Source organism: Eublepharis macularius, chromosome 1 (genome assembly GCF_028583425.1).
Source record: "Eublepharis macularius isolate TG4126 chromosome 1, MPM_Emac_v1.0, whole genome shotgun sequence".
Lineage (NCBI taxonomy): Eukaryota > Metazoa > Chordata > Lepidosauria > Squamata > Eublepharidae > Eublepharis > Eublepharis macularius.
Window position 1 is genome coordinate 200,885,072 of NC_072790.1, and position 12,798 is coordinate 200,897,869.

Genomic DNA, 12,798 nt, shown 5'->3' on the forward strand with positions numbered 1-12,798 from the left:
GGTAAATATTTATCAGGAAGAGTCATCAGTTTGTCATTGGAGGGATTTGTCTCTCCAGAGCACCTCAAAAGACTTTCCTGGAGCAGTGTTTTATGGAAAAGTCGTGGGGTATTTTCCCCACCTCAGTACTTTGCACAGGCTGGGGTTCAAAAACTACCCCAGTGGCAAAAGGGACAGATGTATAGATTTCTGGGTTTTTCTACCTCAGGTACTTTTTTGTTTGCAGAAGCAAAACTAAGTGTTCAGGATTCAATGGTTGTACTTTGAGAACATTGTTTACTGCTGTACAAGTACATGTCCTAAGAGGTTCTAGAGCCACTTTTATCTGCATTCTGCCCAAAAAAGTACAACCAGCATAGCTAATTCCTGCCAAGGATTGTTTGAGGTAGTCATTGGGTGTGTCACTGAGTAAATATGCAGCTTATACAAATAACAGCACAATCCTGAGGCCCACCGCACCTCCAATGCCTGTGCACTGGTATACCTCTGGTACTGCTCGTCTGCTCCCCCAGGACTTTAGTGGGAGAGCTACACCAGCAGCCAAGCCCAGCATCGTGCAGCCAGGAGAGAATACTCCCTAGTTGTCCTGGCAACGTCAGCAGAATCCACCAATTGCAGGGTGGCTGCAATTGATAGCACCATGAGTGGCAGGGAAAGGCATAGTCAGAATGTGGGCTGGGCCACGTTTACCTTTGCCAGCTGCCAATGCTACTTCCTGCCCTGCAGAGAGTGGGTGCACAGGACAGAAAGACCCCCCCGCAATTGAGCTTGCCGCACTCCAACAGAGGCCCCTGCCTCAAGAGTAGCCCTGCTCCGTGGGGGGGGGGGGTGAGTCACACAGAAAGGGTGCCTGCCCACCCACTGGTCCAACCCCCATTCCTGACAAGGGCAGCTGAAGAATCACTCGCATGCAAACACTCCCTCCCCATTGCCACCGATCCGAGAATCATGCACCTCCTACTTAAAAAGCAAGACCAGAAAGGCAGTGGGACCTGATGAGGGTTGCACCCACAGCCCCCAGCACCCAGGATTAGCCACCCCAACTCTCAGAAAGGGAGCTCCGTACAGGTAAGCGGGGAGCGAGTTCTGAAATGAATGATGAGAATGTCCATTGGAAAACCTGGAGTGGCTGGAAGGCCCATTGGACATGATTGGAGCCACAAATGCCTATTGACTGCAGCAGCTCCAGTGGAATACATGGCTGCATCGGAAAGATGTGAGGAGACTGTGGAGTGGACCTTGAAAGCTGTGCTATTGTGCTGGGATGACGGCCTCCAGAGTGTAATCATGGCCCCTAGGACAAGAGACACTGCTCGGGGGAGGGCATCATCCCATCCCCTGTACAAGATTCCCAGAATACATCCCTGCCTCCACAAACAGCTAAAGGGAGAGTGGTCTGGCCTTGTGGGGGAGGAATCCCAGAGATCCCAGGATGTCGCTTGACACCCTGCCCCCACATCCCTGCATCAACCTCGTCGGTGTGAATGAGCAAGCTGGGGCAGCCACCTCCCCAGTTCCTTCTTACCTGTCAGTGGGCCCTTGCCCCTCCCCAAGCCAGGACTCAGGAGGCAGGTAACCTGCAAGGGAACTTGGGTGGTAGTTGTTAGTCAGCCATTCTGGATGAGGCTCTCTTTCTATATGCAAGTGTGAGGCATGCCCCAAATTTCACAAACTTCCCCTGCTCACACTTGCCCCAATATTGCAAGCACCCTCTCCTGCCTTGCAGGGGGCTCCCAGGCAGAGCCTCTGGCCACCTCCCTACTTACCTCAGGTCATGGGTGCCCAGTCAGAGGTTACGTAGGGTGCCCGAGGAGCTGATTGGGTGTGGGAATAGGGGCTCTGCTGCCATGGAAGAATAAATAGATTGGCCTCTGTGGTAGTTGGCCTCTTATGCTCCACGAGGCCACTTGAGCGGGGCCAGATGTGGAGGGGGAACGACTTTCCCTCCATACAGTGGGCACCTATGGGCCACGCTATAGTTTTTCGCAGTGTAACCTTTCACCACTACAGAGGGCATTCCCAGGTTCAAAACTGCTTAGGGAGTAGACTAACTTGTGCTTCACCTCCGGCCCGCCCCCCGCTGCTGGCGCATGGACGTACGGCATGATTATGCTGGAGTCCAGCCATGGTCAAGTGCCAGTGGAGGACTGTGACAGAGCGGCGCTGGGCTGCTGCACCGGCATGGGGGGGGGGGGCGGTTATGCGGCATAACTCCTAATTGGTTCCTTGTGCACTTTCAGCCTCCCCTTCAGGATTGTGCTGTAAGCCGTGTATTAGCATACTTGCCTGTACATATCAGTTAGTTAATCTTGGGTGCAAGTTTTTTTAAAAAAATCTTGCTCTGCTTGGTCACCTGAAGGTTCATATTCACTTCAATGGCTATTTACCACCTTTACCTTTGTTCAGTTAGGCCCATTTTTTTCTGCCTACAATCTCCACATTGTGCAGTGATGCCATGGAATGTTGTGGGTGGATCTGTATAGCAGTCATCTTCTGCAATTCATGATGCAGCCTAGGCTAAAAATTCTGTCACATGGTTCAGTCATATACTATTTTTTAAAAAAGAAATTCAAAGTTGGCACCCAACCAGCTGATATCTCAGACACTATGGAAGCACCTAAAGTCATAGCATTGTTAAAGTTAAGCATTTCTGGAGTACTTGATTAGCACACATGAGGCAGCTTTATGCTAAGTTAGACCCTTGCCCTGTCAAGGTCAATATTGTCTATTCTGAGTGGCAAAAACTCCCCAGGGTCAAGGCCTTGCATGATACAAACTGTCTGATCCTTTTAACTGGAGATGCTGAAACAACAAGTGCAGTAAATGAAAAGGCAGATCACTGGTTGAGATAACTACTTTCCCAGTGTGTTGGATCGGTCAACGTTGCAGTCTGAAGTGCTGTAGCCCAGCCAATGGTGAATTACATGAGGCTGTTGCTCCCGCAGTCTTGAGACTCCTCCCTTATCAGAAATTTGGAATGCATCTACTAGAGAACAGCACTAGTTTTAAAATTAGCGTTCAGCACTATGGTGCTGGAAATGATATGGTTCTTTGTCATAATTTAGGAAATAGCCCTCTGCAGCTTGAATGGTCATGTGCTGTGTCTGCCTGCCTGGAGACTCACTCCGCTGTATGCATCCCACCTCCTTGTATGACCTTCAGATATGCCTTTCTCTCCTCCACCCCTATATTCATTGTGATTAAACACATGGCACTCCATGATTGTTCTTTCAGGAGACAATGCCCTTGTTTCTAATCTGTGAGATGATTAAACAGCCATGAATCACAAGTTATATTGCTCCTTGCCTTGAGGGAGCCTCTGTCCTGCATTCAGTATGAGGAAAAGCCTAAGTTAACCTTCTGGCATGCTCCTCCCGCCTCGCCCCCCCCCCCAGTTCAGTACTGATTTACACAAACGCATTTCCAGAGGAGTTTGGTTTCGGTTTCCTTCTTGGCTCAGCTGCTCTGTCAACCCATTCCGCCCCCCCTCAACCCGCCTTTTGCTTCATGTGACTCAGAGTTTGACAGCGGCAGAAACTTTCTCCAGGATATGAAAACAATCACCTAATTTTGAATACGCCACATTCTGAACCACTGTTTCATTCCTGTAGCGCCTCCCTATAACTAAGCACAGATTCCTGGAGCTTGACTGAGCCTCAGTTCATGACATTATAGTATGTGATCAGGAGGACCAGCCCTCCCACTGGCTAAATTAGGTATTTTGCCTCGTATTCCAGGAACGAACCCTCTTTCTCTTTTCTCCATCTGCCTTACTTGGATCTCTCCCTGCAACTACACCTAGAAATTGCAACACACATTTCCCCTTTCTTTGCAAGATAACAACCCCCAAAGCTAGGCTTGCCAACCTCCAGGTGGGGCCTGGAGATGTGTCAGAATTTAAACTGATCTTCGGACTCCAGAGATTAATTTCTCTGAAGAAAATGGCTGCTTTGGAGGGTGGACTCTGTGGCATTATATCTCTCTGAGGCCCCCAACCCCCACCATCCCAGGCTCTACCCAAATTGGCAGGAATTTCCCAACCCAGTTGGCACTCTTCAAAAGGATAAAATCTACACTTTTTTACAACAAACATGGTGGCACAGATGACCATTTCCAAAGTGCTAACATATTCCTCTCAATATATATAACCACTTTTTAAGCTGTTCGTGAGTGATGAGTAGCATTTTCACCTGCTTCCCCAAGTTTCTGGTGCAGAAATATTAGTAGGGTTCCCTCCTCCACTGGCAGGAGAACAGAGGTGTCTGGTTTACAATGGTAAATTGCTGCTTGAAAACTTGTCATCTGTATTTAACCTTTGATGGGTCCAACCTTATATATGTCTGCACAGAAATTTCTCAGAATCCACAGAAATTCTTAGTCCATATCGATTTTAAAATTTTATTTTTATGTGCATATAAGTAGCAACAAGAACAATTATGTAATCCAGTCATAGAGTGATCAAATCTCCCCAAAACGATTTGTGAGGTAGTTGCCCACAACATGTTTTTATTAGCCCATGTGCCAGCATAAGTCTATGAAATGCTTCTATGCCATAAAATAGTTATGTCTTTTCTGGGTGCGTGATGCTTCTTCACCTAAAATCACAGGGAGGTAATTTTCATTCTCCTCAAGTGATTAAGCATCTGATTATTTGCAAGTCTGATTTTTTTTTAATGTTAAAAAGGGTCTGCATGCAACTATTAATAAAAATGTGATTGCTGTGTGGCTGAGGAAAACTGAAGAAGGAGAAGTGAGGATTTTCATATGAAGCTTGTGTTGGCAGAACACTCTTATCTTCACAGAATTATAATGGAAATTTGTTGCCTGATATTGTAGGTAAGCGGCTGTCAGTTAAACAAGCAGCAATTTTATCTAGCCATTGGTATTGTGCTGCATGAACCTTGTTGTTGAGGGCCCAGTCACTTTTTCCATTATCAACTCCTGCAATACAGATTGGGAGAGCTTGGCATCGAGGCTTCCCCTCTCAGAATGCCAACTCTTTTTTTAAAAAATCCCACATATTTTAATGATCTCCAGATGTTTTAGGTTTTAGGGATTAAAAACGTAACTTTAACATTTTCCTAGCTGGGCATTTTTAAGCACACATGTGGATGGATACATGTGGTTTCAGTAGTGATACTGCTTTATATTGCCCTCCTAATATATAAAGTGTTGCAGTTTCCTATGACAAATCTTAACATAGGTAACGATTGTTACTCTGTTCCATAAATGGGGGACTGAGGCTGACTAGCAGGAATTTGGTGACATCTAACCACCCACTAAGACCCTCATGCCACTCATGTATCTACTCATATGTACTGATACTCTGCCATTCTTTACCACACATTGACTGAAGGTGGTGGTGGTGTAGAATAGGAAGAATCGGCGCAATAGAATGGTCTGTTGAGAATGTTCTAACATATGGCGAGCTCATTACTCACCCTGTCCCGACAAAACCCAGTTTTTGAAGGTGTTCCTGGTATTGGAGCATTCAGAGGTTAGAACTCTGATGCAAATTGCCAGAATCTCCCTCCCCCCAAATCAATTCATAGGTTGAAAAAAATGCCATATTTGTTAATCACAGAACATAATAGGTAGTATGTATGTGTAAATGAGTAGATTGTACTGGATTGGACAAGTTGCAGAGAGTGCTAAATTCTTCCCTCACCTATCTCTTTCCTACTGAAAACTACCCTTAAGCAGTGATGTAAGAATGTAGAAACCTGCAGATGAGAAACCTTGAAGGGAATGAGTTTTAGTAGAAAACTGGTGTTGAAGAATAGTATTTTAGTAGAGCCATAGTGACTTCAACATGCACACTTAAAACAGTTGTATAAATCAAGCCATACTTTTTTTTTAAGTTATAAAGGATGGCTCGCATTGCAGACCAAAAACAGTCTTTTAAATGGCAAATGAGGTACACAAATTTCTGGGATGTAATATGCCAAAGCAAGGCCATAGGTCTTTTCTCAGCTATAAAGCCATCCTATGTGAGTAGTGTGTTCTGTGAGGGAATCTGATTAAGCTAGAATTGGCATATCTGCCTCTTTAATAATGGACCTGGTGCTATCACATTTACAGTAGATGTGTGTGTTGGAGGAGGGAGACCAAGTGAAGAGTGCAATCCTCCCTCCACTCATGGTATATTTACTCATTGTCTGTTCTCTGAAAACACTTTCCTTCAGCCAAACTCACTCCTGCCTGGGAGAAGATCTCATGGAAGAGAAGCTATAGGCAGATGAGCCATGGGAGAGTGGATTTAGCATCCTTCCTCTGTCTACTTCTTTTCCTCATAAAATTAATCCCTTAAACCCATGCTTCATACATGTGGGGCAGAGCCACATATAAATAAATGGTTCTTGTGCTGTCATGTTTACTTTGGCCTAGGGAGTCTGGTGGTAGGGACATATGGTGTGCCATCAGCAATGGCATCACATCATTTTCAAGGAAAACCTGGGAGTGACATCAGTCCTCTCTAGGAATTGCTGGAAACTGTATGGTTTTCTCAAATGATTGCTTGGGAGGACTGACATTACTTCCAGATTTGCCCTAGAAGTGACATCACACCATTACATCAATGATTTTTTTCCCCTGCTCCAAGTGGTGGTAGGAAGAGTGGGTTGCCAGCAGGGGGTCTCATGCCATAGCAGGAGATTTGGCAACCCTCCTTTGACCATTAAGCCCAACACTGATGCCTGTATCTTTGTCAGATATAGGGCCTGCTTTCAGGACATTGAGCTTGTTGCTACTTTTTGAAGTGTGAAGGCTTTTGGTTTCTCTCACTCAGTTGCTGATAGGCTGACTGCATCAGAGGCAGCCTGTGCAATATTGTAGCTAAAGCTAAAACCTATTCTTATACTGTGGTTTTAGAAATACATACCAGGGGACAAGTTAGTGGTGAAAATTATTGCCAGCATTAGTTGGAGTAATTTAAGCATAGCCTTGCCAACTGATGTAGCCAGTCAGGGTGTGCTTTCCCAGACTGCATGAACAGTCAAAGTAATCCTTGAGCTAACTACCAGTTACGTATTCTCCTCAACACTCTCTCTTTCACTGCAACCTACCCCCTTTTCTTTCTGTCTTTTCGTGCCTCACACTCACTCCTGTCTGCCTTTTCAACAACTTTCTTCCATAGAGTGAACATGATCTTGTCTGTGTTTGTGCTGACCCTCCCATACCATGGAAGTTTACTGGCACAGTATGGATACTACTAAATAATAAAAATAATAATAACAACATTCGATTTATATAGAATCATAGAATCATAGAGTTGGAAGGGGCCATACAGACCATCTAGTCCAACCCCCTGCCCAGTGCAGGATCAGCCTAAAGCATCTCTGACAAGTATTCATCCAGCCTCTTCTTGAAAACTGCCAGTGAGGGGGAGCTCACCACCTCCCTAGGCAGCTGATTCCACTTTTGAAGTACTCTGACTGTGAAAAAGTTTTTCCTAATATCCAGCCGGTACCTTTGTGCATGTAATTTAAACCCATTGCTTCGGGTCCTACCCTCTGCTGCCACCTGGAACAGCTCCTTGCCCTCCTCCAAATGACAGCCTTTCACATATTTAAAGAGAGTAATCATGTCCCCCCTCAATCTCCTCTTCTCCAAACTAAACATTCCCAAGGCCTTCAGCCTTTCCTTGTAGGGCTCAGTCTCCATATACCGCCCTTCAGGATGACTTAACATCCACTCAGAGCAGTTTACAAAGTATGTCATTATTATCCGCACAACAGCAAACACCCTGTGAGGTAGGTGGGGTTGAGAGAGCTCCTAGAAGCTGTGACTGACCCAGCTGGCTTCAAGTGGAGGAGTGGTTCTCCAGGTTCTCCAGATTAGAGTCCTGCACTCTTGACCACTACACCAAACTGGCTCTTCAGGTTTAATATTGGAGTAGAATGGAAAGGTTGTCTCCCCTCAGTACAGTCAAGCATGTGACAAATTTTTCTGACTCCTGCATGTTGTGCACCTCTCTTCAACATACTATGAAAGGTTTATGGTAATGGGCCAAAATGTGCCTTCTGCTTGTACGGAATGATTCAGACAACATGCGTGCCATGATTATAACTAGATCTGAGCCAGAAAAACAAAGGCCAACTACAACCAGAGTGATCCTGAGCCACAAAGAAGGATTCAGGGCATTTGTGATCAGTGGCAGGTAGAACTGAGTTGTTTGAATGGGACTGGTGGATGGCACCAGCCTCACATCAAAAACCTGTGGGCTAAGCACTCATTCTCTACTACTTGTGTTACTGACAGATTGGCCAGGAAACAAGCATCATACCCTTTATCACTAAACTGAATGGTAGGATCCGGCACTATACAGTGTATTTGTAGTATTTTAAGTTCTCAAGTGTGGCCTGCGTAAAGAAACACACACATCCATGTATATAAATTTAGAATTCTAGATAATATGTAACATGGTAAGAAGTTAATAAGAGCCTCATTATCCCAACAAATTAAGACATTTTAATGATCAATGGAGCTTTTTCTATATTTAATCATATAGGATAATTTCATTATATTAGCAATATCCCAAATCTTAACCAAGCAAATATAGACAGGAAAAGCATCTGTTTCCAGTACTTGGCTATTAAACCATTTTTGCCAGTGCCAGTAAACAGAGCACAATTTTCTTCTGACCCTTCCTAATTATTTTAAAATAAGCTAATGACATACCTTCTGGTTCCAGGGGCTGTTCTATATCCATCATTTCTTAAATCCAAACCAGAAACCTTTTCAGAAACTGTTTTAAGAAATGCCTACCAGATTTTTTGGGGGGGAAATAAGTCTTATAAATACTGGTAGTGCCAGCATATGCTGTATCTGTAAAATCATAGATTTTGTGGTATAATTTTTTATTTTTGTTTGCTATTATTAATATTTAAACTAACTTTCATAACTGTATCTGAGGCAAACTCTTTTGCTCAGTTTTCTTCTGCAGATTTTCTCCCCCTCCCACCACAGTTTTTCTTATGTAAGTAACTCAGTATATCTACATCTCTTTGCAAAATAGTACAAATCTGGAACTTTATGATACATCATTTTATTAATGAAAAAAATCTTTAAAGGTTGTTTCTCAAAATACAAAAAAAATCTTATTTAGAATGTAATTGGTTTTCATTTATTAACTCTTTAAATGCTGTTATTGAATTGTTCTCCCATTCTCTACTGGAAGAAAATTTCCAGATCCATCAAAATAGATTTGAATAGGTTGAATCCAGACAGCTTTTCAAAGGTCCTCTTTGACCACACAAAAAGACTAGGCTGGTACTATGTTGGACAGAGGTGAAGTAAGGAGAACTGGATGAGTAAAAAAAAACTGGATGAGTTGGATTGACTCCAATGCCATGCATATTTAAATTATTCCAAAATACAAAACATGAAAATATTATACTAAGAGACAAAATCACACATATAAATACAATTTATAACCTACCGTAACATTGTCTAGTTTAACCTGTCTCTATTTAACATAGCAATGATTGCCAACATAATTTCCTTTATCTGACTTCTTAGAACATTGTAAAGCTGTCCATTTCACCATTTTCATTGTGTCCCATACTTTTTAATAGCCATTCTATTTCATCAGAACAAGATTTCCAGTAACATTCCAGTATTATCCTTGCCACTACTGATCAATTTAAAATTAATTCTTGATAGACACATGAAACACTGCAACTTAGATTCAAATGGTTAAGTTCAATCAAACATTCAGAAACAAGCCTTTTGTAGTTTGTGAGAATGTGGTGGCAGTAGAGTCCTTCAAGGGCATGAAACAATGAATAGAAAAAATCTGTCATCTGAAGCAACAAAGTTGAGAAATGCAATTGACTGCTCTGTCTTTCGACCATCACACATGCATAGTAGTACTTTCCTTGTACATACACAGTTTAGCAATAACAGGCAAAATAGGCCGTGTTCTATTTAGTAAATTCCGAAGTAATTATCTCTTTAATCAAGGCTTCAAGAGAGTATGCCAATATCCCTGTTATGATATTTGGCTAAACACAAAATCATGTCATTATACTCACTTTTGCTGTCTTTCACTAGAACATTGCATCATAAAAGACATCACGTCAAGATTGAACTATTGCATACTAATATGTAGAAATGGGGACTCAGACGTGGGGAAAGAAATGTCGTTGCTCTTCAGCAGTGTTGAATTTATATTCTGTGTTAAAACATGCAGTGTCTCAGCCTTGCAGAATACTTCAGAGATGAATGTGTGCATTATGTCTCTGTAGAGTTGGGGTTATTATTAAAGCTGCTGTATGCAGTGGAAACACTAAGAATAATCAAGCATAGGAATCAATTTTTGTTTACCTCAATACGTAAAACTTTGTACATACAGAAATATTTAGGCTGCCAGAAAAAGGGCTTCTGTACCCTCCCCATCAGGAAATCTTAGCCTCTGCATTGCCAGCAATGAAGGGAAGACCTATTTTAGGAGTGCAGTTGTGAGACTCTTCCCTGCTCCTGCCTCCCCCCCACCCCCAAACGCACACATACTGAGGGTGTTTATGATATAAAACAATGGATTTCAAAATGTTTTGCAGGAGACAGAAAGGTTTCTCAGTGGAAAGTTATTGTGGATCATAGTCTGAAGGTACCACGTTACTGAACAAGTCCAGATCTAGTCAGTGCCCAGAAGGGAGACCATGTGGGAACAGTATTCGTGCATCTTGAGTTTCCAGAAAGGTGAACTAGAGATGCAATCAGTCAGTATGTGATTGATATAAATAAAATAGTGGCAGACAAACATCTCTGAAGACTGCTTTCACACTTCCCCAAACCTACCCAGTCACTTCCAGCTGCAGGGGAATGTTGCTCTCTCAGTTCATGTGAGAGGCCCAACAGGTATGGCCTGTGTCCTGAGTGCTCCTTTATAGCATTCCATCTCTCCACTAAATTATTCTTTGTATTTTGCAGTTGAGGTGCACCTCCACTCCTGTGCTACTTGGTTGGATGAGTTGGCCTGGGTTGGAAATTGTCCTGCATATAGTTGATTTCAATAGTGTACAGGATTACAGCCTTTATGCATGGATGGTCATTTTTTAGGGCAGGAGTTGTCAATGTGGCACCCATAGGTGCCATGGTAATCACCACTATTTCACTTTGCGCCCACCAAGCTTTTCAGCAAAAGGGTGGGGCCATTGTAAGGCAGGGCTTGTTATTGACTGCTCAATGTTGTTCAAATGAAAAAGTTTTCTTCTGGAGGATCAGGAAGATTGGTTAAGCACCTGTGCTTTCCTTAGTTCGTGTGTGGTTCCTTTCCTCCAGGAGGTACAAGGTTCCACCTCATGCAATAGCCATTTTAAATTTGGCTCTGCCTCCTGTGGTAGCCACTAGGAGAGGCGCTTACTATGCCCTATCAAAATGTCAAAAAAGCCCTCAGGCTCATAATTGTTGGGGGGTTTGCTTTGTTAGGGCATGGCTAGATGCAAAATGGTATTTGAGTCCCTTACAGCTCTGGCATCACTCAGAGCCAAAAACCAGAATAAAGAAGAGTGGGCAAAACATAATTATTTATTAAAGGTAGTATTAAATTACTCGGGGAATATTAACAAACAAAACTAGCTTTATGTTCTGGTTTCTTAGGTTTCTTTTCAAAAGACGGTGGATTTCAGTCTCTGCATTTTCTTGTGTAGTTAAAATAAATTTTAATAATATCCCTATTGTGAGAGCTATCATTGTTTGTTCCAGAATTCATTCTAAAACTATGAGACCAGGGCAAAGAATCCATTATTCCATTCGTTTGTGAGCTGGAATGAATTCCTGGGCAATCTAGTGTGCCAGCAATAGGATTATGGGGCAGGGAGTGAAGAGGACAGGGAAACATATGGCAAGCAGCGTGCAGTAAGGAGCATCACAGAGTCCAATTGTGAGACCAGGATTTATGTATTTAGGATAGTTTACCTGCAGCTGTCACAAAATATTGCTGGGTTACATTATATCAGTGGCACATCAATTGCTATAGTGTATTATTTTAGCAGCATAATTTAAGATGTGTAAAGGTGCTTTATAAACTTTGCCTTGTTCACCACCCTAACAGCTTCCTAACATGGTCCAATGTTTGGAAGAGGATTTGAACCTTTTTCTCCAAGTCTCTATTTCTCTCAATGTGATGTTTCGCCATCATTACAGGCATATGCAGCATTATACATTTTTGGGGAGGAGGATCACAATTTCACATTCTAAATACACTTATTAGTAGGGAAATACAGTTGTTCCTAAGGAATACAAAAGGGCTGATTTTCTTTGGGAAGTGAAATGAAATGTGAAAAAGAATTAAATGTTACTCCTCCATCGTTTTTATCCTCTTCTCCCCCCCTACAGCAGAACTTACTTTGTTGCTATTGTTTCTGTGGTTCTAACAATAGCAGCAGACTGTGTAAATCCCCCCTCTGCCTCCCCCATTGTCTTAAAAGCTGAAGGTCTGAGGGGCACACTCAGAATGTGATTCTCAGGATGCCAGAAAGTAAACAGTCAGGGCACTCTGAGGATTTTATTTCACAGGGTGCCCCAGGTGTACCTTGCACTGCTAACACTGCAAGGGAAAGGAGATCGGGGAAGGAAAGAGAGCTCCAGCATGGTGCAGTGATTCGAGGGTCAGGTTAAGATATGGGAGACATTAATTCAAATCCCTGTACTGCCTTGGAGTTCTCTTAGTGTCCCTCGGTCAGTCATTGTCTCTCAGATTTGCCTATCTCATATGGTTGTTGTAAGGAAGACAAAATGGGAAAGGACACTATTTAAAGGAATTCTTTAAATTCCATTTAAAGAAAAAAGGAATTT

General features: G+C 42.9%; 1 protein-coding gene across 1 annotated transcript in view; it reads left to right on the top strand.

The window, feature by feature from the left end:
- Positions 1–12,798, top strand: part of PRKCE (protein kinase C epsilon) — a 425,910-nt gene that overhangs the window by 59,068 nt on the left and 354,044 nt on the right. The window lies entirely within an intron of this gene.